At 25.0% G+C, this 27,410-nt stretch overlaps 1 long non-coding RNA gene across 1 annotated transcript in view; it reads left to right on the forward strand.

Annotated features, from left to right (window-relative positions):
* LOC136988847 (uncharacterized) overlaps positions 1-27,410 on the forward strand; it is a 129,255-nt gene that overhangs the window by 55,382 nt on the left and 46,463 nt on the right. Inside the window, exon 2 of the long non-coding RNA XR_010882820.1 lies at positions 8,730-8,924. This is a non-coding gene — a long non-coding RNA (uncharacterized lncRNA). The remainder of the gene's footprint in view (positions 1-8,729; positions 8,925-27,410) is intronic.

The following is a 27,410-nucleotide window of genomic DNA, read 5'->3' on the forward strand; positions in this document are numbered from 1 at the left end:
AAACCAACTTTTTAACATTTTAAATTGAACATAAGTATAAATATATTATATCTTTCTGCTACCTTAAATTAAGTTATTAAATTTATAAAAAAAATTTTAAATATTATTTAATATATTCTAATAAATAAAGATATATTCTTAACCAGTAAAGAAATTTATTAATAACGCCATTAAACGAAAATTGAATATTTTAAAGACGAATTAATTATAATAATTTTTACACGATTAAACTTTAAATCGTATCTAAAATAATTTTTTTTTCACTACAAAATTTTATGATAGATGACATCTTAAAATATTGGTTACTAAAGTGTTTGCGTTGTAAATAATTTTATTAATTTATAGATATTAATAAAGTGCAATTTAATTTCACATTAATGTAAATTAATTTTAAAAAAATAAAAATAAAGCCTTTATAGAATAAGGCTAGAGATAACTGAACCACAAAAAACAAATATTATTGGAGTAATTTAATCGTTGGAAATGATCTAATTATACAAATAATTACTATTTATTGAACCTTTATCAGTTTATTTTTAAACTATCATTTTATCGGCCAGGTATTGAAACACAATTGAATGGTATCTTAGAACAGAATACCTAACTGTCGTAACGGTTTGAATGTAAAAGTCCTCTCATGCATAATTGATATAAGGAACCAGTCAGATACAATAATTGAAAGTAGAAACAACATGCAGGCGCATGGGCGTGACGAAGAATTAACCAAAACTTCCAATACGTATGGAGCAACAGATAGTGAAAATTGTTAAAGTATAATTTAGAGAGAAAGCTAAACAAACTCAATGACATTATCGACTCATCTATAAATATTAACTCCCACGAAAGGCACTAAGAAGAAGGAAAGGATTTTAGCCCTAAAGCAGTATACTGCACATTGTTATACGACACCAATCGCAGAAAAGCGTTATCGTGTCCCCAGATAAACTGACGCTCCCATATATGAGTGGAGGAGGTTTGCCTATCTTATCAACTTTAGATATTCCCTAGGCAATTATAAAGTTTACTCTGGGTGACTTAAAAGTTCATTAAACTTTCTTCAATCGTTGTACAAAAATTATGCTGCTGTAAGATCATAATATAAATCGAAATATTAAGAACAATGAATAATTCAAATATCTTGATCGCTGAAAATTATTAAAGTAGGAAATCATCCTACGATATGTAATTTGAAGCCATTTATTATTTTTTATTTTCTTATTTTCTTTGCTCTCGAAGATTTAACTTAGGCTAATTATAACGAATTGAAATAATAGGTCGATTGTTACAGAATTGTAATTATGATTCAATGGTTACAATTTTGTCTAGAATTCTCCAACCAAATCAGATATTCTGTAATTTTTCTTTAGCGTTTAATATACTTAAGTATGATAGGATAATCTAATTATTAGCAACACTGATCATATATAATAATAATTAACATAATCGCTATCAGTAAATTATAGAACAATTCATTTAATAATAATTAAATAAAAAAGCAAACTTGGTTTTAATTAAACAAGGTGGCAAACTCCTTTTAGATCTATAATGAAGTTTCTGTTAATAATGAGGAACATAAATAATGGCTCTACAAAAAAAAGTCCCAAGTGACTAATTGGAAAAAAAATCAGAAATATTAAATATTTATTAAAAACTTAAAAAATATAATAAATGTCTTTTCAAGAGCGATTTTATCGCATAAAATTAATTTTTTCGTGAAGACATTTATAAAAGAATATTCCAATTTTTGCCTTACGACGATTAAAAAAATAAATTAACCGTTTAGATAATTTATTTTTTATTAATAGTTTTTGATAATAAAAAATTTAAGAAATTATTTTTACATTTATTAAAATAAAATTTCGATAAAATATATACATAAATTATACAGCTTATATAAACTAATAGGGATTTAGGCCTTTAGGTCTGCGTAGGTTTAGTTTATTATATACATGTTATTTAGATGTAGACTTAATTATATATTTCTATAACATTATATACGATGAGATAATTTTATTGGATAAACGATTATTAGGCTAAATAGAAAAGAAATAAAATAAACACGAAAGTAGTAAGTAGATTAGCATGAGTATCTGCACTAGACCTACATTTAATAAGAGTTATATTGTCATATTTAAATAATTGTTACAAAAAAAAATTAGGTCGAAACATTTATTTCAAAAAGAAAATTGTCATAAAATTATGATTGATAAAATTTATTTGAGCTTAAAAAATGAAACCAGATTGATCTATAGCCGAAAAGAGTCTTACGAAAGAAATAAGTAAAAGGTTATTGTTATAAAAGTATTATTTTAATCATGGTCATCTAAAATTAGGTATTCTACTATTAAAACTTTATTTTTTAGTTTAGTTTGCTCTAAATAATTTGAAGATAATAACCATAAAATATCGAAAAAACAACCTGGCTTTACTCCAAAATGAAACAATTAAAATGTGGAGATTGAATCATCAAAATAAAAAATTCGATATTAAAGTAAGTTTATAGCTTGGGTGGTCCGATTCATTGTGTTACATGCTTATGTATTGTAGTAAGTTAAATTCTGGGTTTCACTTTAATTGAATGACCTCAGGTATAGTTTAGGGTAATTATTCGTCCTTCATTTAAAGGAAGAATAACATCCTGCTAATAACAGTTCCTTAATAAGAAAAATAAAAAGAATATTAATAGACCATCAAAACAAGATTAACTTGTTTGCTAAAATTATAAACTGCTATAATTTTATATTAACAAACTATTTTTATGGCTTTTGCAAATAACTATAAAGAACTTTAACGCATTCGAAAATTAAATGCAGAACCTCAGTCATTTTTCAAATTTACAACGTCAAAAACTTATCTTTAAATCTACTTTAATATAGGCCTACACCGTAGTTTTACTGCCTAAAGATTGAACTATTTAATCATTTTTAAATCTAGTTTTTGTGATATAATTGTAGATGTTTCAGTAACGAAAAAACGAAAGTAGCTCAAAAGTCATAAAACTATCCAGTTGGCATTGTGCGGACTCCTGTGAAAGACAATAGTTGTGTCATGAAAAACTCTTGAATTCGTGACTTCGGCCACCAGGCACAGACAATGTCCTACATTTCTTTCGAATATACTTCCTTACGCTAATTCTTTTCTTCATACATTACAGTCTTGAAAATTCTCTCATCATTTGCTTACGTTTAAAAAACCATTGCTCTCATATCTACTCAAGGACGTGAGCTATCACTCACTACCTCATTATTAACGCTGTCAACATCAAGGACTTCATCGAATCTCTTTATTGGTTGCAGCAAATTCATATCATTGACTTCTGTCCAATTGCAACAGTTTGTATATTGTATACAATGATAGAAAAGTAACAACTTTAAAGGAAAGCTCTTCAATTTAATTATTCTCGAAATATGCTTATTAAACGAGTAACATTTTTTAATTATTATAAAACGCTAATTAAGAAACTTTTTATATAAAATGGTTTGATTTTATTTTTAAAAATCTATCACTTATGTTTGTTTATTTAGTTATAAAACGCAATTGTAAAAAATTGTTGAAATATTTATTTAAAAAAAAGAAGGAAAAACCAGAGGTGAAGTGTAATCTCTTTCAATCTGAGGTAGGAAGAGTGAGGTCAAAGGGAAAAGACCTTATGGTCATATGCAATCAGCATCTCAAATTGCATTAATAAAATATAAGTTATCAGAAATAAGATATACAGGTTTAGAACTATCATGTTTTTCCACTTGTGACTGAGATCATAAAAGGTTTATATTTCAATGATGATGAATATGCTATTAATATTTTACACAAAGAAATTATTTTAATTAATACAGCATTATAAATGTGCTATTTTATTCATCATTTTCATTTTTAAAATATTAAAATTTTATGTCATTTTGTTAAAAATAAAGAACATTAATATGTAAAAAAGTTATATATAGTCTAGATAAACGACGAAAATGCACTTCATAGAGATAAGTGATTTTTTTAAACTTTTGTTAAGGGATTAAAACTAATTTCGCTGCATCACTAAAACAATGTTCATTTAAAAAACCGATATTAATTAAATATATATATTTAAATTTATGCTGAATTTAAATTCAAAACAAATTTCTATTTATATTTTAAATTTTTATAAATAAATATTCGATTAAATATTTCAATAACTTATTGTAATCTTTGATTAAAAAGTTAACAAATCTTAAAAATATCAAATAATTTACTTTGTATGCAAATTTTATAATGTATCAAAACACAATCTTAATTAATATAATTTCTTAAGTAATATTTACTTACATGTCTCTCTTCATAAGATTGTGGAGAGCTTATATTGGATCCGGGAGTATGGTTGATCCTTAACAGGCCCCTTTTGCCATTTATTGTTGAACAAATGATATAAGTAGAATGTTTATTAATAAAAAGCAGTCTTAAAGATTTTTTTATTAATAAAAATAACATTAATTTATAGGATAGGGACCACTAGGGGTTCCTAAGTTTTCTCTGGTCCCGGAGAAAAATTCCCAACTCTCCTCCCTTCTCTACGACCCTGTTTATAAAATAGGCTAACAAATGCAGAGGATTATGTAAAAAATAACTTGACTTTATATTATATTTTATAAATTATATATTAGTGAAAATAATGCTAGATGAATAATGCTACATTAAATATTTGATTATAAGATTCGAAAATATTGATAAAAATTATAATTTGTAATGTTTGTCCACTGGCAATATTTCAGCCAAATATTCTTTTATTATTATTTATCATTCTTCGTCTAGAGCTTTAGACATTTTAGAATCTAAAACGTTAATAGCAATTAAATTATAATTATGAGCTTTTAGTAAGCTCTAAATCTTAATGTTCTAATAATCTAAATAAATCTATATGTGAAACAAGATGCAAATTTTATATATAAATTATTTATTAACAATTTAAGGACTTGATTAACAATTTAAATAATTATTTTTTTTTATTTTTCTGTAACTACAAATTTAATGATTGAGCATGTATTAAGTTGATATATGCCCATAACCTTATATCCTATATTATAGTGTTACATTGAATAAAAATAATAGTTAATAACAAAAAATTAATATAAATTAAACATTAAATTAAACATTACAAAAATAAGCATGCACTCATTAAACTATTTTTATTTTAATTAGGTTTAATTAATATTTTTCACCCTAATTTTTACAAGCTAAAAAACTATTTTCAAATATTAAATTTTAAAGGAGGATTCGGTCGCGATTACAGTTTTCACTTCTACAGAAACTAGATTCAACTTTTACCTCCAAAGAAATGATTAAGTTCATCTTCATTGTAAATTAGTACTTGAGTAGAATATAAGTTTTTGGAAAGTATTTTGGAGCAAAGCATCCTTTTAAAAGATTTCTTTTATGATAACCTAATGGTTTTAAAATAATCGTGCTTAGTTTAATAGGATCTAATTCACTCTTAGCAAAATCTTGTTCTTGCAAAATTGAGATTAAGCATCTTTGTTGCTTACAAAACGCCAGTCACGAATTTGTAAGCTGTTTATTTTAACATTTATGACAAATATAATTGAAGCGTAAGTGAAGGTAAACTCCAGTCTCAATTTTATGACAAGCTATGGTGAAGCTCTGATGGGAACAAGGGCACTCCCTTCTCACTAGAAAGACGATGGTCTGTTCCGACTTTCTGACCTCCATAGTCCTATTTGTCCATTGAGTTGATGGAGATCTGGGTCACCCTGTTTCTGTAGGATAGAGAATAAACAAACATTACGAAACTCAGGTGTCGGGTTTAACATTTCTTGTCAACCTTTATTTCCTGTGCACGTTTATCTCCATTGTGTGACTTTGGCCATGCATCGAAGAAAGGATTTAACCAAATTCTGATATATGGTATTCAGTAACAGCAGAATTCGTTCAAGGATAAACAAAAAAGAAGTTTGATTCGACAAAAGGAACTCTTTATACAATTGTGAGAAGATAGTGAGAGAGAAAGGAAAATACGTAAATGTCAAGGCGCCAATTTTTTATTAATTTCATTTTACAAACATATACATTAAAAACAATAGACTTTACAAATTTCAAAACAAAAAAATTTCACTACAAACCATGTATAATATTATTAACCTATTTCAAATTTAATTACTGATTAAATGTAGACTATTATAAAAACCCAGAAATCACACATCGACGTATTACTCTTACTTAAAAAACAAATGAGAAAAATTGCAAAATAATAATAATTGAAGTATATTTCTCATAACAATATTGTTTGCTTGAATATTTTGCATAAATTATCATCACATATTTTGAAAAGTTTGAAAATATACGATGATAATTCATATAAATGCAAGTTATGTGCAATAAACACCATAAAAAAAAAGCAGAATGAACAAGTCAATTTATAATTTAATAACATTAGTTATTAGTTATGACTAATAACTACTACTAAATATTATAAAATGATTTATTATTAAATTAATTAACTAAATTAAATTAAAGTACAGTACAGCATGTTATTAAAGATCATATAAAATTTATTTTATTGAAACGTTCATTTCTTCTAAGTAAACGATGCAAGTTAAAACTGCAGCTATAAGTCCATCTAATCATTAATCTTTAAAATTGACTATTGACAGGTTATTTAGATACAATCTCAACAAAAAATAACCTTACTGTAGCATATTAATATTTATGGCTTTTATATTATTTTCGGTAATGTAAATGTAATAGGTTTATCCTTACTAAAAGATCTACATCAAGCTGCTACTTTTCTTAATCATTAAAGAACTATAAGTTACCTGAATTATAATCAGATACACGAGCTATTATGTTTTTCTTAAACTATTTTGTTACAAAGTTTTACATATAATATTACTTCTTTAAACAGAAGAATATTGTATATGAAATTTGATATTTTAACATAATCATTGATAGGTTTTATTGTTATTCCTGTTGTTACTGTTTAGAAATAATCTAAAGGAAGTAGACTACTACAATCAAAAATAAATTTTAAGTTATATGATAACTAATTCAAATTTATTATATATGTTATATTTCTGCGTATATACAGTACTGGTATTATTCGTTGAATTTAGTACTATTTATTAAAAAAAATTAATGTCTTTTATTTAGTGGCATAAAATGCTTAAAATTTTACTTTATAAATACGTTTAAATTAGTAAATAGGCATGTAAATGCATTGAAAAATATAAATATATTGATTAATAATTTTGAGTACACAGTAATAAAATTATATTTACTTCAAAAATTAAATCAAAAGCTTTAATGTTTTTACACTCTTTTCGTAAAATATTTAATACCAATAAGACAAAATTATATACTTCCTTAATTCATTATTAAAATGCATGTAAAATAGTTATAAGGTAACGAAATAATTAAAATTTTAAACACTTCAACATTTAATTAGGAAGTAGCATGAACTTTTTAATAAAAATAGTCAGTTTTATTCTTAATATTTCATACTATGCCTTCAATTACTAAATGTTACTCTAAAAATTATAATTTAAATTATCTCTAAACAGTTTTTTGTATTACTGCTTAAACTTTAACTCCATATACTGTATTTTTTTAAAAATAGTTATTATATTAGTCTTGTGCTTCTGTAAGATTATAGATTAAAATATTCTTAAACATTAAATTAAGATTGCATTTGGAAATTATTTTAAAAATGTGTAAATAGAAAATTAACTGTAAAATGTTTCAACAAATAGTAAATTTTCGAAGTTTTCAACATTTGACTGACCTTTATATTATGTAATCTAATAAAAGAATTATTCTCAAAATAATTAAATAATACGATAACTATCGAATTATTCTCTACTTCGTATTCAGATTTTTTAAATTAAAAAAATAAGTACAATATAAATGCTTCTAAATATAGAAGTAACTATTAATTTGAAATTTTCAGAAACAAGCCATTATCAGCTCTTACATTAACACTATTCTTCTTTACTAATAATCTGAATAATTGGTTAAATATATATTTACTAATTATTTCGATAGCTTTAGTTGTTCTCTATTTTATCTTCACTTCATTAGTGTTTAACAAGTTATAATTCGTATGTCACGTGGAGTGTTTATTTATGTTTACTAATATTAAAGCTTAGTTTGTAAGCACTTATTACATCCATAATTAAGCAAATATTCTTGTTATTTTTCGTTTAATAAGCTAAAAATAAGTATTTCAGTCTTTATTTTAGTTTTTATGTAAAACAGTGAAGCTTTTTAACATATAAAAATTACCGAAAATATATTAACACATGAACTTGTTTTCCAAGTTTTAAATTAACTATCGTAAAAATGTAAGCATACCTGCATTATTTTACTCATTAAAGCTATTAATTATTAAATAATATGTGAAATGAAGATAATGTAACGAGTAATTTCACTTTTTCTTATCTAATTAAGAGTATGATTAAAATGATAAATTATTTCTGTACATTAATTGTAAAATTATTTTACCGATCTTATATTTATTAATGGAAATTTATAATCAAAAGCAATTCAATAAATCATTAATATATGTCGGTTATGCCCTTTAGTCAGGTAATGTTGTTTTTTTCGTCACGGATAATAAACTTAAAACACTACAATAACGGCACAGTTATTTGCTAGAGCGGCACTCGATTCTTCCTTTCGTGACAAAATCTTAACACTCTTAACGAGCGTATTAAGAAAGCGTTAATACAACTGATATTAATTAAATTTAGGTGTTGTGAAGCCACAAGTGGACGAGGAAATAATTGAGGCGACATTGAGGGGGCAGAGAGGGTGCTGTCTCCGTGAAAGATATCTATGAGACATGTAGTCTTGGCCAACGTTTTGGAACCGGTTAGCCTGTGGAAGAAGTCGCATTGCTTGCAGGTGCGTTGTCTCGTTTCTCACCTACTCTCTGGACCATGAAGGTAAGGATTTTTCTGACCTTTGACAGCAGCCTTAATTTTTCGTTAATACATATTCCCCCATTAATGGCAAAATACCCAATAATTTTCTTGGTGGAAATTATTTATCAATTATTTTATTAAAAATATTAATTTTGTTAAATATAAAAATAAAACTTTTTATTCAATTTCAATTATGAATACAGAATTAAATATAAATAAATTCTTTCATATTATACAAAAAAATAATAATCAAATATGAAGATATTTTTAGATACACTTTCTAATTAGAATTTTTCAAGGACTTTAAAATCAATAAGAAGCTTGGCACCTAGCAAAGAGTTTTAATTAATTGTGTTTATTATATTTGTTACGGAATAAAGTTAAAATATCGATGAAAAGCATAAAAGTATTCATCCATTCATTTATTATTTAGTGATCGTTCTTGAACGAAATTTATAAGAAACGAGTTACACTCAATTAACTTACATTTTCAACATGTAAATATATGTATTAATTATGTGTAAATGATATTATAAAATGCCAATAAATTTTCATACTGGTAATAGAATGGAACAATTGATGTCTTTATTACTTACATTAAAAAGTAAATGTAGCAAACTACCTTTGCTTATACAGAAATAAAAGTTTGATAATAGTATATAACAAAAACTTAAGATTTTTACATATTCTTATAATTAATTAGCAAAAATATGTCAGTAGATTAATCATGGGAAGCAATTTCACAACCTTAAAACTAATGTCGTTCTGTAAGCTAGAGGGCAGTAGTTAACGGATATATTATATATTAATGATTATAGATGGCAGTACTTAACATTAATAATTTTACTACAGAGTGTGATGGTTAACACATATAACAGAATTTTGTTAATTTACCAATGTAATTTATGGAAAAGGAGTCATCTATTTTTAACGAAAAAAATTAAATTAAAAATTATATTTCTGAAAGTGTGAGATATAAAACTTAATTGATGTGGATAGTTTATTACATGTCATAAAGTCTACTTTTAACCATTTACATTCAGACTAATTAAATAAATAAAATAAACTTTTCTATGTTTTATATAATAAATAAAACAAATTTTTTCTGTTATTTATCATCGTTTGAATAAATGAGTTACAAATATATTTTCAGCTTGACAATGATTTGTAAATTTTATAAGTTATGTAACTGTACAGTACAGTATTTTTATGTTGTATTTTCAAATATATTCTGTTATAAATAATAAAATAATATACGTTAATGTTCGTAAATTTAAAATATTTGATTTGCTTTTCACTTTAAGCCCATTATTGTATTTATAACATTATAAGAAGCCTCGTTTAAACGATTTTGATCCGTGTAATCTTAATAGTACTTAAAATTTTAAAAATGTTCCAACCATTAACATTATTCAGATCACATAGATATCATTTAATACAATCTCTAACCTAGCATAATAAATTATTTAATCTAAAAATGCTAGCTTCGCTAAATTATTAACAGGTTTTCATCAGTAATTCATTAGACAAGAATTTTGATATCGTTTATTAATTAATTTTTAGTTTATTCGATTAATAAAATTATTTCTTTTTTGCGAAAGACTAAGTAAAGGTATTTTAATTAGATTAATACTTAATTAAATTTCTATTTTCTCGAATTTCATAGTCACAATTTCAGCATATATTGAAATAGATATTAGTCATAGTCACGCTTATGATTTTCTTTCATGCGAATTCTTGTAGACTTAAATGGTTCTTTTCCATTCTCAAACCAGCTGACATTTTTACGGTAGCAGTAGCATGTATTTACTTAATTCTGTAATTCATGCGTTAAGCACTGAGCACAAGAACGTTTATTGTTCCCTTCTGTCTGGATTGCAATCCACGAAGATGTAAATTACAGAGGAGAATGAGTTAAACATCAGGTAAGGTGGTAAAAACTCATCTGCGTGGATTTCAGAAAAAATTTTCCGTTAAAAATAAAAAGGAATCAATGTTAAATTACTACTTTGTGTACGGAAGGTACAATTTTTCGATGAAAAATGATCTTTTAGATGTTGTTTGATATTCCTCGAATCATATCTAAAATCTATAAGATAATCAAATAATAACGAATGAATATAAGATAGGCGCAATGAATCCTGCTATGTGTCTTATCTCTAAAGTTTCCTCAATAATTTTTTAAACAAATATTTTTTTAGTAACTTTTTCTTTATGAATGCCGGACTAAATGCATGCTAGCTATCATATATCATAAGTAGTTGATGGCTATTTTAAACTGTATGAACTTATCCATAGTACTTTTACAATAATAAACATATCCTCGGGGAATATGTTATTTTACCAAATTTAGACACTCACTTTAATGGTAAATTCATCCTTAGAATTCAGCTCGGAGATTTTTAGGTTTATAATTTTTCTGACTAACTCACTGAATATCTACTTCTATACATATAAAGTAATTTATATATATTTATAAGTAAAAACATTAAACTCTGATAAGGTTTAATCGTAAAAAGACTCAAGGTTAAATATGTATATTAATATTTAAGCTATATATAAAATATATAAACTACTGATTAATTTACATGTAATTTGAATATTCAGATACTAATTATTTATATATAATTTTATTTATATGCTTATAATGGCTTACAGGCATAATTTATATATACTATACTTTTATAGTAATTGATAATTTTATAAATCTTTTATTTTAATTTTCTCTTACTTATCTTATCTTTCAGTAGATAGCTCCAATAGATAGGAAGTAATTTGAAGTATTTAAAAAAAAGCTTAGTCCTTACTCACTCTAATATTATAGAAAAATATATCTTCAGATCACTTTTAGAAATTCAGAATATGAATACCAGCGCTAGATAAATTTTATTTGTTTCATCAGACTTTCTCAATGAAATTAAATCATGGGTTTATTAATATTCCATATTAAAAAGTGGATAAACTAATATTATCTTAAAATAAAGACAATAAATTTTGCAAAAATCTATTCTTATTCAATAAAATAAGCAAAGAAGTTTATGTAATTATGTTGAAAATAAATTTAAAAAATCTGCTAATAAATTTTGTATTAAAATTAATTATAGAGATTAAGAATGTCTAGATAATAAAATATTTTAAATACACTTTACAATTAACTTAATGACAAAAATCAACTTCAATTTAGCTTGTAAAACCCTTTTAATATTATTTTATCATTTTTAAAATTCTTACATTAATAATGAAAGTGTCAGAATTCGAACAGAATATATACTGTATATTAAAAAAAATTGTTTCTTTTTTTTAATATTTTAAAATTATATAAACACTAAATTAACAAAATTTAATTACATTCGATGATTAGCTCATAACGACTTTACTTCTTTTTTGTTAATATTTTTACCCTGAATTTCAGAATAATTTATTTCTGTAAAGTTAGATTTCTCATTTTGATTTATAAATTTCATTAATTTATTACACACTAAAACATAATTATAAATCATTAATTTTAGTTATGTAAACTAAGACCAATAAAAATTTAGCTGCAAGCTCATCTTGAAAAATTATGGCGTCACTCTAAAACTCAAATGCAGGTGCAAACTCTTCTAAACTATAAATCATAAAGTGTGATCTGCTTCATTATTGCGCCTGTAACTACTGTGGCAGACTGCAGTATACTGTAATTTTAACTTTTAATAACATATGAAGTAACCCTACGAATACAGCAAGGAATAACAATAACTATTACTTTCTTGCTAGCAAAGATTTCAAAATTTTGAAGAGCCTATTAACCAGAAAACTAATGAGAAAAAGTTCAACTGTACTTAAAACACTGTCATTAATCTGCAACTCTGTCTAGTTTAATTGATACTCTCAAGTTGCTATTGTCATTATCATTGAAGAAGCTCAACCTAAATATGAAACTAATCTCAAACTGATTGAGGCTTACTGGGCGGCACTTTTGGGTCGAAACTATATACTGCAATCAATATGTAACAAGAAAAATCTGATAAGTAAGCATATAAATGGGCAAGCAATTTGTTTTTATAGCTATCGATATATAATTTATCACTTAAAGTTATTCCAAAAAATAAATCTTCAGGATTTAAGTTCTCTTTATTATAAATTCCACCATGAAATATTTTTATGAATATATTTTAACATATTTAAAATTGCGGACTTCATATTAATTTTTAATTTAAATAAAAAAACACATTTTTTAAAAAATTATCTTTCATTATTATAGTTTAAAATTGATTATTCATTTATCAGACAAAAATCTATTTAAAAAATATAAGATTAATCACGAAGTTAGCTTGTTTTTCTACGAAAATCTCTTAAATAATAAAATAAATGCACGAAAATAAAATTCAATGAACCCAGCTAACGTAGAATTTACAACGAGGCATCTGAATTTTAGATAAGTTATTTGAACTGGTAAGCTATTAAATCTCTTTCTTTTTTACTCCATGTAAGATAAGTTAAATTTGCTAACAGAAATGTTTTAATCTATTTATTAAGACACTTTACATGTCTTGTATTATAAATAGAATAAATATTCATTTAAGTAAGGTAAATAAAATAAATAAAATGATTCATTATATTTTCAAAATTATTATGTAATAAAAAGTTTAATATGTATTATAAATTGAGGAATTAGAATTTATATTATAAATATAAGTAAAATTTGTAATACAAATTATATAATATTTATTACTAATTTTATTTAGAATTCAAGTGTTTCCACCTAATAAAATATTTCTCTTATTAATTTTTTAAAATAAAATATTGTTTATTAAATTTCTAACATCAATAAAAACAATATTCTTCTTAAATTCAAATAAATGTGAATAAATAATTTTTGAAATAATGGAACTTTTATTTTATTTTGTATTAATATTAATTCAAAATGTATACTTAAATATAGATTTTGTTTGGTAAAACCAAAAAATTGTTTAGTAAGATGTTAAACTATTATTAATAACCTTTATCTTAATACATACTTTATACTATATCAAAGTTTGTTATAATTTAATAAAATTGTATTTTTTTTATATAGTTTAAATATAACAGGTTTAAATACACAATCAAAAATTATTATTGTTTTATTTCAATGTACTGTATGTCAATGTATTGTAAATTACACTTGTATGAGAGTAAATACAGATGTGTTTACATGTCATCACGCAATACGATGTAGCCAAGCGATACAATCTTTGTGCAAGATTATTTTCCAGAGTATAATGTATACTTACTTAATAGACTACAAAATATAATAATATAATAGATTAAAGTTGTTGAAAATATATTTCAATTTATTTTATCCGAAAAAAAAATGCTAAGATTACTTTAATTTAAGTTAAATGATATTTGACATACAGAACTTCTGTTTAAAAAAAGAAAAAAACCGTATTAAAGAACGAATTGGTAAGGAGCTTAAACATGATATTTATGTTGTCTAACCAGTGACACTTTCATTACGTAATATTTCATTTTTTGTTGATATACTAGTATTTTACTTTTGCTTTGTATGTGGTTTAACATTTTGATGAATATTCTTTACTACTTAATGAAAATTTAATTTAAGATAACAAGAAAAGTCATATATGTCTAATTATAAAATTTTAATTTGTAACTATAAAGCATGTTCTTATTAAAATAACCATTTTAAAAATTTTTATATCAGATCTAAAAATCTTATAAAATGTAAGATATTTTTATTTTGTTATAAATTTAAGCTTGCAGGAGATGAATAATTAGTCAACTTTTTAGAAGAGGATAATGAAAATAAGTAAAAATTATTCTGATATATAAGGGAATTCATTTTATTGATGAGACAATAATGCTCTATCTTAACATTGAAAATTATGTTTGCTTTTATTCTTTAATTATCCAACATTAATTTTATCTAATTTTTAATAGTTTTTCTCTTGATTTTAACGAATTTTTAAAAGTATATTCCAGTAGTTAAAACCCGTTATACTTTACAGTTCGTTATACTTTAATCATTGCATTCTTAAATGATCCGACTTTTACGTCACTTATAAATAAATATATTTAATAGTAATTTAAATTTTAAAATGTATTAGTAAACTCTTTGATCAAATTGTTTGCTCATTTTTTATTTTAATAAAAAATAAGTTTACATCATTAAGACGTAATGAAAAAGATTCGTTAATAATTTCGTAATTAAGCAAGAATTTTATATTTTGATAAGAAATTATATTTGATTTATGAAAGATCAACAATTTTATATAATTTATTAAAATAATATGATATAAACAGTAAAAAAAAATATCACATTTTTAAATGTAACTAAACTTCAAATAACAGAGTTTAGTGCACTTACCTTAATTATTTTCATGAAATTTTAAACTTAAATTATGCATCATAACACATAATTTAGTCAGCTTATTTTGTTTTATTTTCACTTTCAAATCTTTTATTTATTTATGTAAATTGTAATTCAAGTTTTGATTGTTTTTGTTATCGCGATAACTTACGACTATTTAAAATGTATAGCGTTTTTAAACTTAATTTAAATGTATTCTACATTAACATAAAATTTTCTAAACTTTAGCCTTTGTAGAAGTTCATATAATTTTTCTCCAGTTTTATTCGGAAATTTCTAAAGAAAACTAATACATCATTTATTCTAACATTTTCGTTATATTTCAATATATATCTAAGTAAAATTTATATAAAATTAAAAAGAAATGCTAATATTATATTTAAAAAATGTTTAAAATTTCTTTAAAAATGTTATCTCAGAGCTATTAAGTCGAGCAATAGTTAAACCGATTCATTTATTCGCACTCTAGACAAACAAGGATGTCCAACAACAGCGAAAGGTTATAAGAGGAGGAGCTGGTGATAAATGGTTGGTGGAACCCCCCTCCCTATCGACCAACCATGTAATTGCTTGATATTATCTACCTAGCTTAGGTGTCGCGTGCTGAACAGGACAGTTCAAACACCTCATTTATAACCGACAAAATTACTGGTATAGATGTGATCTACTGTAATTTTCAGATTCCTAGAGCGACACGGCCGCAACTGATCATCATTAAACTGTACACGGAAAGAATACTCAAAAGGTTACCAATGTTAATAAAGATCTAAGCTTCAGCTGCTAATATTAAATAACGTTTAGTACTTTTTTGCATTTGCAAATTGCATTAATACTATACTACGGAGTTACGATAAAAATAAATATATTCAAATCGTTTTAATTCAGAAATAAGAGATGTTACTTTAACTAATCGTGCAAAAAATTTAAAAAATAAAAAATTCCAAACCATTTTTATAAGATCGAAAAAGATAAAGCTATATTTATGAACACGACTATACTTATAGGCATGAATTTATTGCACAGTCGAGTGCATCTTTAGGCGTAACACGTGCTACATCAGTTTTCTGATCTCAAAAACTCCGGAATTGAACGACAATGTAGACTAAATCTATAATGAGTTGATCTGCGAATGTAATCCATCAACAATGATATCGCTTTGATTAACACCGAAATAACCTGAAATTAACCGAACCAAAGTTGTTTATTTGCACATCTTCATCTGGTCTTGTCTATCTTAATAGCTTAATAACTTTAAGTAGAGTGCTTTTGTAAGATGGACGAGATGTCATTAATAACATATTCTTATATTCTGACGTCACTGATCTCATTTGAAGTAAATTAATGACTTTTCTTAAACCTATCTGAAAGCTGGGGTATTATTCTAGTTCAACATTCTTTATTATAATTGATGGAAATGTAACAACAATTGAATTGAGGAAGCATTATTTAATATCGATTCACTAAATAATATATTAGATGTGTTGTAATCTTTTCATTTTGATCGAGGTTATATGTGAATTAAGTTATTTCATTTAAACAGATTATCTACTGAATGTTATGCTTAATTAACATTAGAAATTTTAAATCTAAGAATTAATCTTTAAATATCTCTATTTGCTAATTCAGAAACATCTTACTCGAAAGGATGTTTTAAATAAATTTATGTTATATTTTTACATATACTTATATTCACAAAACATCTGCTTTGGCGTATATAAAATAAGCTAATGAATATGTAGTGCACTTATTCATCAGCTGCATTTTCTAATAAATTTGCATCAGTTTTTTTTTCTATTAGGTGAATATTTCTGTAATGTTTATTATTAAAATCAATATTAGCTAGACATTAAAAAATTTGGCATAATAATTAGATATCCCAACTAGAACAAATTTCATAATTTTATTAACATCGAATCGATAAAAGCAGAAAATTGATTGGCTTTGACAATGTTATTAAATTTTACGAAAACTTTATTTATTTTATGCATACTTGTATTCATTTTCATGCATAGAATATTTTTCTTTCTCCGTTTTATATTTTTGTATATAATATTAATATTAAAATAAATTTTGAAACAACATAAAACTAATTGTATTAATGGATAAACTCAGTGGAGAATAAATAAGAACAATTGAGCTTATAAACCGGATGGTTTTTTAAATTAAATGAGAGAAATGGAATTATTTATTAGTTTCATTAACGGTCATCAACATTCGTTGTAATATCAGACTTATTATACACAGATGAAATTTTATTTTATCTTCTAATGACTTAGAATATACAGTGAAACTCCTCTAAAAGATCATCCGTCCGAAGCGCCCACCCTTTATAAAGACCATTTTTGCTGGGAACCATTGATTGTCACAGAGTAGGGATTTTTCTGTATTTTTACATTAACGAATTTATTCCAAAAGAGGAAAAAAATGTTCTTTTTATAAACAAAAGTGTTTTATATTCTATATCTGAATTAATGCTAATTTAAATAAGAAATCTTAACGAGCAAAAACGTGGCAGTTCTAAAAATAATTGCTAAAATGTTTTTGAGATTATTAAATGAATATTAGATAGAATATTCATTAATATGGAAAATAAACATCGCGAATACAATTTCACGATATTATAGGGCCTATATCGAATTAGACTTTAAATTTGAAAAATTTAAGTTTTCTGTAATTTTGTTTGAATTAATTTCATTTCATAGTTAAGATTGAAATCTTATTGATCGTAAATATGAAATCTCAAAAGTGCTTTTTAAATTTATTTAATAACAACAAAATTTGGCACTGTATTCTAAAGTTTATATATTGTTAGAAGATTCTAATAAGTTCAAAATTTTAAAAATAGTAAACAAATATTTACTTCGAATTTTTGTTTTTTATTTCGTAGGAATTGTTTATAATTCCGTCCCATCTTCTTGATATCATTATGAAATTATGCAGTAATCAGCCCTAATCAAGATGATATCCCCATCAATTACAAGCTATTGTTTCTTAATCAAATTATCTGTAATTTAAATTATATTATTACTTTTTTATTCATTAAGAGCATTAAAATATATATCACGTATTGTATATTGATACAGATCTTAATTTATTAATATTCTAAAATCGAAATGTTCATATTTTAAGTTGCAAAGAAATGTATGTAATCTCATTATTTGTCATTTGCAATATTATATTCTTTAAAGCGTTATTGACAGATTTCATTAAAGTCTCGAAGATTGATATCTTTGCATCGTTTGAAAAATTTCAAAACAAATAAAAAAACAACTTGGGGAGATTAAGAGCAAGTTGTTTTGATATACTGTATAATCGAAACAATTTATTTCGCTACTGACAGCCATTGTGGTATTATGCGCTATATATCTTTCAATTAGCTGTCATTTAAATGATTCAACAGATGTAATTATTCACGTCGCCTTTTTTGTTATCTTCAAACATCTTTGTGTCCTCGGTTGAAATCAATCCTAGCTTTCCTTCTGTAAGAAAGTTTTCGTAACAATTTATATGAAGATAGTGTCAGGTTCGCATCTCGCTGATAAATCTTATACTGTATCGAATGAAAGAAATAGGTCTATAAATTTACTAGACGTTTGTCTAGCTTTTTTTGTGTGATGGTCTAGATGATGCCGCTCAAAGCTTTCAGCAAAGGTGGTCTGCTTAGGAATTCTGCAGATGAGTCTGTTTGTTGGCTTAAGAATGATAGCCCTTAGCTGTTAAACTATAATTAACATAAGTATTTTCTGTTTTCAACGGAAGAGCTTACATAGAACAAAAGTATTTTTTCTCTCCATCAAACCTTAATATAATGCTAGTTTGATTGCGCTATTAGAATATAACAGCGGACAGTAAAGCATTTCTCAATGTGAATATCGTACTTCATCAAAGTTTTGAATATAAATTTTTCAAAATAAAAAGAAACATTTACGTTTCATTAAAATAAAATGATATATCAACGATTAAACGAACTGTTAATGAAATTCTTTTTGCATATTTTTTCCCTAAAATAGTAAACTACCACTTGTTATACTAATTAAATCTTATTTATAAATGATCTAGGAGTAACCTCAAGTAACTTATCTTCCCATGAATAATATAACGATTGAGAATAAAATTAATGACGATATAGGCCTATTATGATAGGAGAATGATCGGAGTTAATCGCTGCATCTTAGATTTGCACGATTTATAAATTACTATAATAACCTTGGATGATCAGTAACTTAAATGTAAGCATGAAGTTTAAAAAATGTTTTACCTATGAGCATAGAACTTATAACATGCTTAATGTTGAGATTAAGAATATTTTGATAACAAGACTAAGATGGCCTATTTAAGAAATTTTAGGCTAACTTATTATCATGTAGACTACTTTCATAAAAAAAAAAGATACAAATATAGGACATACTTATCACTACAGTAATGCAAATTTTAAAACTTCTAAAATTATAGGTTTATATATTAAAATTTAGATATAATTATAGTATAATGAATAACGAAATAGAACCGAGGTCGCATCTTCATTATCACTTCGAATAATGTTAAGAGTTATTTCACACGTTGCATTTATTGCTCAGGGTTTTATTCCTAAACATCACGCTCACGCCTTATTATATCATCAAAATATTGCAGAAATATTCTCAAAACACTTTATGTTTTCGCGACGTATACATTGTGTATTCACGAAACATCCTCTTGACGTGTACTTATAATTTCGTCACGTAGTCGTGTGATGTTGCTGGAGTCATTTGATTATGACCCGAGCTTTAACACTTTCTTTCAAATACTTTCAACGCTATTTAGAACGAATATATGACTTTATATAAATTTATATGAAGATTATTGTTATTGGAAACATTTAAAAAATTATTTTGTGATTTTATTTGTAATTATTTAATTTACTATTAATTTTCTACTATTCGTATTTAAAAAATTTATGTACAGTACAAATACATGTCACTTCTAATGCAATTTTTATTGTATAATTGATCTATTTATTGGTATATTTAAATATTTTTAAGTGCTTTTGTAAAAGGCATGTACTGCATTTATAAAAAAAATTATTTAAAATTTAAAGAATAATAATAAGTTTTAAACACTTTAATTTGAGCATGTAAAGTGTTACCTATGGGAAAATTACGGAAATAAGTAATGTGTTTGTCACGTGATATCCACTGCGGGTGGCAAAGCGCGAACACGATGGTCACTCACCACGCCTTCTATTGTGAAAGTAGACCGACTTTTCTGTGTCGTATGATAATGAACAGCGACTCTTTATAATTAACTGCCGCGAGTTTGGTTCTCAAATGTTTTGTTTTCATTTTTATCCTTCGATTTTTCTAATCATATATCTTTTTAGACAATTGCTTTTGTAAATTTTGATTTTTTTTTGGTTATTCAGCATTGTAGAAACATCACGATCTGTTTAAATGCATAGTAGATATTTTTTATTCACACCAACTGATACAAGCGTGTCTTTATATATCAATTAATAAAGTTGCATGCAATATTTATTTTAATTATTTCTACGAATTGAAAATCAGTTTAATTGTATTTTCTTTCGCATCGGCTTTCTTTTAAAGTTTTTTTTTTTATTACAAGAAACCCAATAACAATAACGAAAATAATAATTATATTACTGATAAGAATTACAGTTTATCGACTCTCAGAAAGTTGAGGCTATTGAAAGGATTTAACAGCTATTTATCTAACTCTAAAAGAGAGTTGCAGATAGGAAAATCGATAGGTTTGTAATTAAAAATAAATACTTTTTAGGGATTGTTTTACTAAAGTAAATATGATGGATTACCATTATATAGTTTATACTAGAACATATAAATCAATATGACATAGCAAAATGAAATGATATTTCATGGGAGCGTTGGAAAAGTTAGAAGAGAGATGGCATTTTCGGGGTTCGGGTGAAATTGTTTCCCAAGCATTGTACGATTTTATATTCATTTATTCATTTAGGCGTTTTACTTTCAATCTACCCGGATCTCATATTTCACTATCCGAGTTCACAGCTGTGAGGAATTGTGAACTAGTCTGACACTTTTTTTAGTTAGTGGGTGGAGACATTTCGCACACTGACCACCAGGTGGAATACGTTGACAGTGACAGATATGAACTTCCGCCTAGGCTACTTAAGACTATGTCCTTGCTGGGCCAGCGTGAATGACCTACTGTCATCCGTCATCATTATCATTGTGAAACTCAGACTGGATTGTAAAATATGTATTTTATATCCATGGCATTGTATGATAAACTTTCCTGACTTAATCGAGTTTCACCATCAGTGTTAAGATGTAAATGTTTAGATATTTCCCTCGGTAAACTTATTAGGTATTAAAATTAGATTTACAGACAAGAAAATTTTAACAATTATATTTTTATCCAACACATTTATATAAGAGAAATTAAGATAAATTATTAATGATAAAATTGTCTTTCCAAGATAATAACCCCGAAGTGATAATTATAATCGTATTCGTATTTTTAAATTGCAGTTATAGAAAGCATTATAATTATTTTACGTAAAAACTTGACAAAAAAAATTCACAAACTGTGTTATTTAGATTAACGAACTGAATGAATAATTCAAGTTTTATGAAATTTTCAGTTCATGTTTTTTAATTCATTCTAATGTAACATTTTACATTCTCTCTGTGATAGATTTAATAGCATTAGAAATTCGCGCAATCAATACAAAAAAAAAAATTTAAATGAATATTAAAATAATAAACAATTTTAAACTAACAATTTCTCATTTTTAATACATAAATGTCATTTATGCAACATTTTTTGAAATTATATTAAAGCAATTTCACTTAATTCGGCATAGGCTCTTGTCTGAAACTGTTTTGTTTTGTTGTTTTTCGAGCTTTGAATGCAAGAAAAATAAATAAATATTGCTTCAGTCTAGACCCTATATTGTGTTAAGTGAAATTATTTTGATATAATTCGAAAAAAATAATAAATTCAATAATTTACATCATCATAAAATAATTTACAGATATTGATTTTATAAAAACTCTATAGAGTAATAAAATAAATTTTATTTTGTTACATTTTTAATTATTAAAATTAAAGCAAAAATAAGATTAAATTTAATAAAAAAATAGATAAGTAAATCGAGAAGAAAATAAACTTAATTAATCCTACTATTTTTGTAACTTCAAAGTTCAAAGATTAAAAGTTGATAAGAAAATCCTCTAATTAAAATCTATTAATTTGATGTTAAACTATATCATGTAATAGGCTCATTATTATATACCAAACAATAATTAGAACTAAGCTAATATTTTTTAAGCGGTAATTTTTTCCGTTCGTAATTGTTCTTTTCTAATTAAATTTATCCAAGAAATCAATTATAAATCACTTAGACGTATTTTTTAGAGTTTATAAAATTTACCTATTTTATATTATCTGATATAAAAAGTACTTTATTTCAATTTTACGTATTTCTGCAGATTTAACTTTCACAAACTGAAAATATTTTATTCTAATAAATTAAATTTAAAAATATAAAGAAATAAGATAAAAATTAATTATATAAATTGTATTTTAAAACATTTTTAATGCCTTAAATCAAGGCACAAATTCATAATATAAATTTTTTTATTATTTTTAAATTCAAGAATTTAAATAAGTGAATTTATATTTTTTAATGAGTTATAGTTATATAAAGATTAGAGAATTTATTAAGACAAATTACGATCTACTAAAAGAAAAGCAAAGAACTTACATCATCTTAATGCATTAAGTTTATATAAAAATTGCACAGTAACGTTTAGGTTATTGACTTAAGTCCAATGTTTAATGATTATGTTCAGAATAAGGCTATTATTATAATCAAGAGTTTGCTATATACAAAGGTTTTTTGAGCAATTAACAAAAGAGAATACCACGCATCAAGACGCGAATATCTTGTAGGGAGAAAAGAAAAAAGAAAAAATAGAAATCTAAATGAGATGAAAAAGACAGTTATCTTTCTTCTGTTGATAATCGAGCATTAGCATGATGTATTCGTCAGATATAGAAATGATGAGCATTCATGCATGGAAGTGGTTACAATGGGCACGTTTCACACAGCACGTTTTAATGATACATAATTGGTAGATCAAGTAGCAATAAGAGTTGGACCGAAAGTAAGCACCAGTTGAATATAAACTATGTAACATTTAGGAAAAATTTCACATTAATATTTTCTAAATTTATACGTTCTGGTATTTACCTAAAATATATAGAAACGGATAATGGTTAAATAGAATAATTTAATGGCATTTGCTGTTATGTAACTACGATTAAGTTATTCTAATCTTTCCGTGTGCGTGACCTGATAGATACATGTATCTTTAACATCTCATGCGAGAATTTTATTTACTTCTAGTAATTCATTCGATCGTAAATACATCCTTTCATTTGTTGCTAATGGCTAAGAACAGTTAACTTAAGATATCATGGACGAAATAGATTGCTTTGAAACGGACGTTCATTAACAAAAGAATGTATGGAGGCCTATAGTATAAATCTTTTTAAAGGAAAATCAGTGAAAACTTTCAAATATCCAATAATTATTACGGTTTTATTCAAATTTTATTAATATATTTAATGTTAATTATTAACTCTATTAATTAAATACAGCATTTTTATCCTATCTCTTCAAATTGGCGTTAAAGAAAGAATTAGAAATAAGTAAGCGTTTTTAAAACTTAAATAATGTAAGAAAATAATATTGAATATTTTACAACAGTCTCTGCGTAATTTAGTATTTTTTTAAATATAAAATTAGAATATATATTTCGATGAGAAAAATTTAAAAAAAAAGAAAGAAAAAGGATTATGTGACGATCAATTGTGGAGAACAATTTATATAAACAGTGTAAGTGAAATTTGATGATACGTGGTGACTGCTCTTCCGTAAAAGAACTAGACACGGAAATGACTCATCAACCCCACCTGTCTGGCTCTTTTTAATTTTTGAAATATTTTGCGGATATACAAACGAACAGACGAAGAAAGTAGTAGTTATCTCTTTTATTTATTACAGCTCTGTTCGTAGAATCGAAGGTTTGGAAGTGGATGATGGATTTGCTTAATTTAATGGATACTTTTATTTATATCCATATATTACGTACTTTTTAGCACAAATAAATGACACTGATGAAATAACAAACAAATAAAAAAGCGAATAGATTTGACATTAAATCTATCACATCTCGAAACTTCCATTGACAGCTTATTTTTAATTTTCAAAAGTTTTGTACAATCAAGACAGCATTTGGAGAAAATGATTCAAAGATTTATTAGAAAACAAATGAGGTGTAAAGAATATTGCATCAAATTTTTAAGAAAGTCTTTTAAATTTATAAGTGTCGCATTCTAAAAAATAAAAATAAAAAGCATAAGAAAAGAGAGAGAGAGAGGAAAAAATCAAATTTAAAACTAAAATATGCAATCTATTATACAATTAAATTTTCAACTAACAAAAAATATAAGCACTACTTAGGATTTGTATTGTCTTTCAGTACACCATCTCACTACATTTTTATAGTGAAACTGTTACTTTATGTAATTATAATGACTATGTAAACATTTATTAACAAAAATCGTATTTATTTTTCATACCTTATTATTCATTCCTATCTGCACCATGTCTTCTTTATTTTCTTTCTTATTCCCTAATTTTCTTCCTTTCTTCAGCCTAGATTCTTGAGTAGGTTCTACTCCCTAATAATAACATCTAATTAAATTAACTGCATCAAACTCAATATATAGTTGTTTAAAAAACTGTCTAGAAAAAATTCTTAAATGTTTAAATTGATCTTTCTCAAATTAATTTTTAAAATAGATATATAAAATTTAAAAAATCAAGTTAAATGTTGCAGATCAAAGTTGCCTTAAAAAAACTTTAATGAACAACAGATTGATATCAGGTTCTATTTTTAATGTAAATTAACAATTTTTTTCTTTTTTACTTTAATTAAAATACCAAATATTTTAAAACCTTAATTTCCAATCTCATTAATAGTGTTTTAATTAATAAAATTAAGTAATCAAATTGCATAATTCTAAAACTTTTCTTGTTCTGATCAAATAAATTACTGAAATATTTATAAAATATGATAGAAAAATTTATTTTATAATCGCCTAAATTAACAACTTCACTTTATATTCTATGAAATTCAAATATCATAAATTTATTTCTAAAATTTAATATTATATATTATTTAAATTGAATTTTCCAAATAAATCTTGCAGTTTAATGACCCAAATATTTAAAGGGTAGTTGTATTAAACTATATAAAATTTAATGAATTTTAAACTTAAAATAATAATTTTACACAATTTAAAAATTTTTAGTAGACAAATACATTTATAAATTATAGAATTATTATAATTCACAAAATATTAATTTTATAAAACATAAGGCATTAATGAATTCTATACTTCATGCGTAATGTTTATAAAGCATTGAATATAATTTATTATATCATTACTCAATATATTGGTGCAAACAGCTCTTTAAAGAGCGAAACAGTTTAATTTTATATAAATCATAATATATATTAACAAATTACCATTCTTCTAATTAGTTATTCTAGCTTTATAACATTGTAGAAATTTTGGAATGTAGTTCTCTGGTTAAAAAAACAAAATAAAAAAATAGTGAGACTTCTTGGAGATTTATGTACACATCCTCTAAATAGATGACAAATTTAGACCTTGAATTTGATTGGCAGTTTCCAAAAACATTGAATCATTTTGATTGGGGGTTTATTTTTTCCAGCCTTGAGAATTACATCTTCCTTAACTGTATCCTTGGCCGAAATAATAACTTGGCAGAGATGCATCTCAATCGCTCCTCAACAGCTTAATTTACGATAAATTGATTTTTCAGATATTAATTTTTTTCTCTTCTTTTATTATCTTAAATTTTCTGGATGAATATATAATAAGTTATATATTTAATTCGTTTTTAATAAAAATTACCCACATTATCAATAATTATTAAGTAGATTTTTTAGCCAGTGATAATATCTGAACTTACAATTAATAATTTTCGAAATTATATTTCGTTTTAGTTAAATTTTAGGTTACTAAAAGCACTTTACACTTTAATTATATGTCAGGATCATCTACTACAGATGCTATTTTTATAATCTGTCTTTGTGATCTATTTTACTTTTTATAGGATAATTTATTTTGTAATGGACGTAGTTGAGACACACTAAAATTAAAATAAGCTTTATTAAAAGTAAAAATAAATTAATTAAAATTATTTTCTACTTTTGGTTTTTATTACCGAAAAACACCTTTTCTTTTACTTGTAATCCTAACGTACTGTACATAAGACAACAGATCGACAATCGTTTGATCCATGTCGAAAGTATCAAGGAGACGGGAATTTCCCGACCTATCTTGTTTATTTGTACCATTAGATGATCAACCAAGGTGAGGGCGGGGCGATCAAGGAATTGGGAATTCCATACCCTTGACCCACGGATTGTACTGCAATGTCACAGCTGTTACATGTGCGGAATGTAGTATCTTTTAATGTGTACCAGTATGAACTGTACCGCCCAACCCATTAGCACTCAGACACCTAACAACAGAGAGCAGAACCCCTGTGGAGTCATATGCTGGATTTATGTGACGTTCTACTTGCTACCTGATCGCTGAGCTTAACATCTATTAAACACGACATTTGACTCACACCCCTTTCTGAAATTCTCATAATGGAGACAGATGTTGTCAACGAGATTAAGTTTGCAAAAGTGACTTTCCACCCAAGATAATTTCAGTTAAACATAACTTTCTTCCTTTTTTGAAATTTCCTCATGAATATTTAATTTGGTATATACATTTTAATGCATGCTTATACAATTACATATTCTTGTGTTGATTACGAAAATGTGTAATTGCTATTACAATAAATTATACTCTTAAAATATCTTTTAATCAAAATTAATAGAGATCACATGTAAGCCTATACATGAACATACAGTACTAATTCAAGAAACTTTCTGAAAAATTCGAGTTATATATTTAATTAAAATTTAAATGTATACAAATTAATTTAAACAGCGTATACACAAAACAAATTTTCATGAAAGCTTGTAAATTTAAATTTCAAATTTAACTAAAATCTTATT

The sequence above is a fragment of the Centruroides vittatus genome, unplaced genomic scaffold, assembly GCF_030686945.1.
Source record: "Centruroides vittatus isolate TY-2023 unplaced genomic scaffold, ASM3068694v2 scaffold_386, whole genome shotgun sequence".
Taxonomy (NCBI): domain Eukaryota; kingdom Metazoa; phylum Arthropoda; class Arachnida; order Scorpiones; family Buthidae; genus Centruroides; species Centruroides vittatus.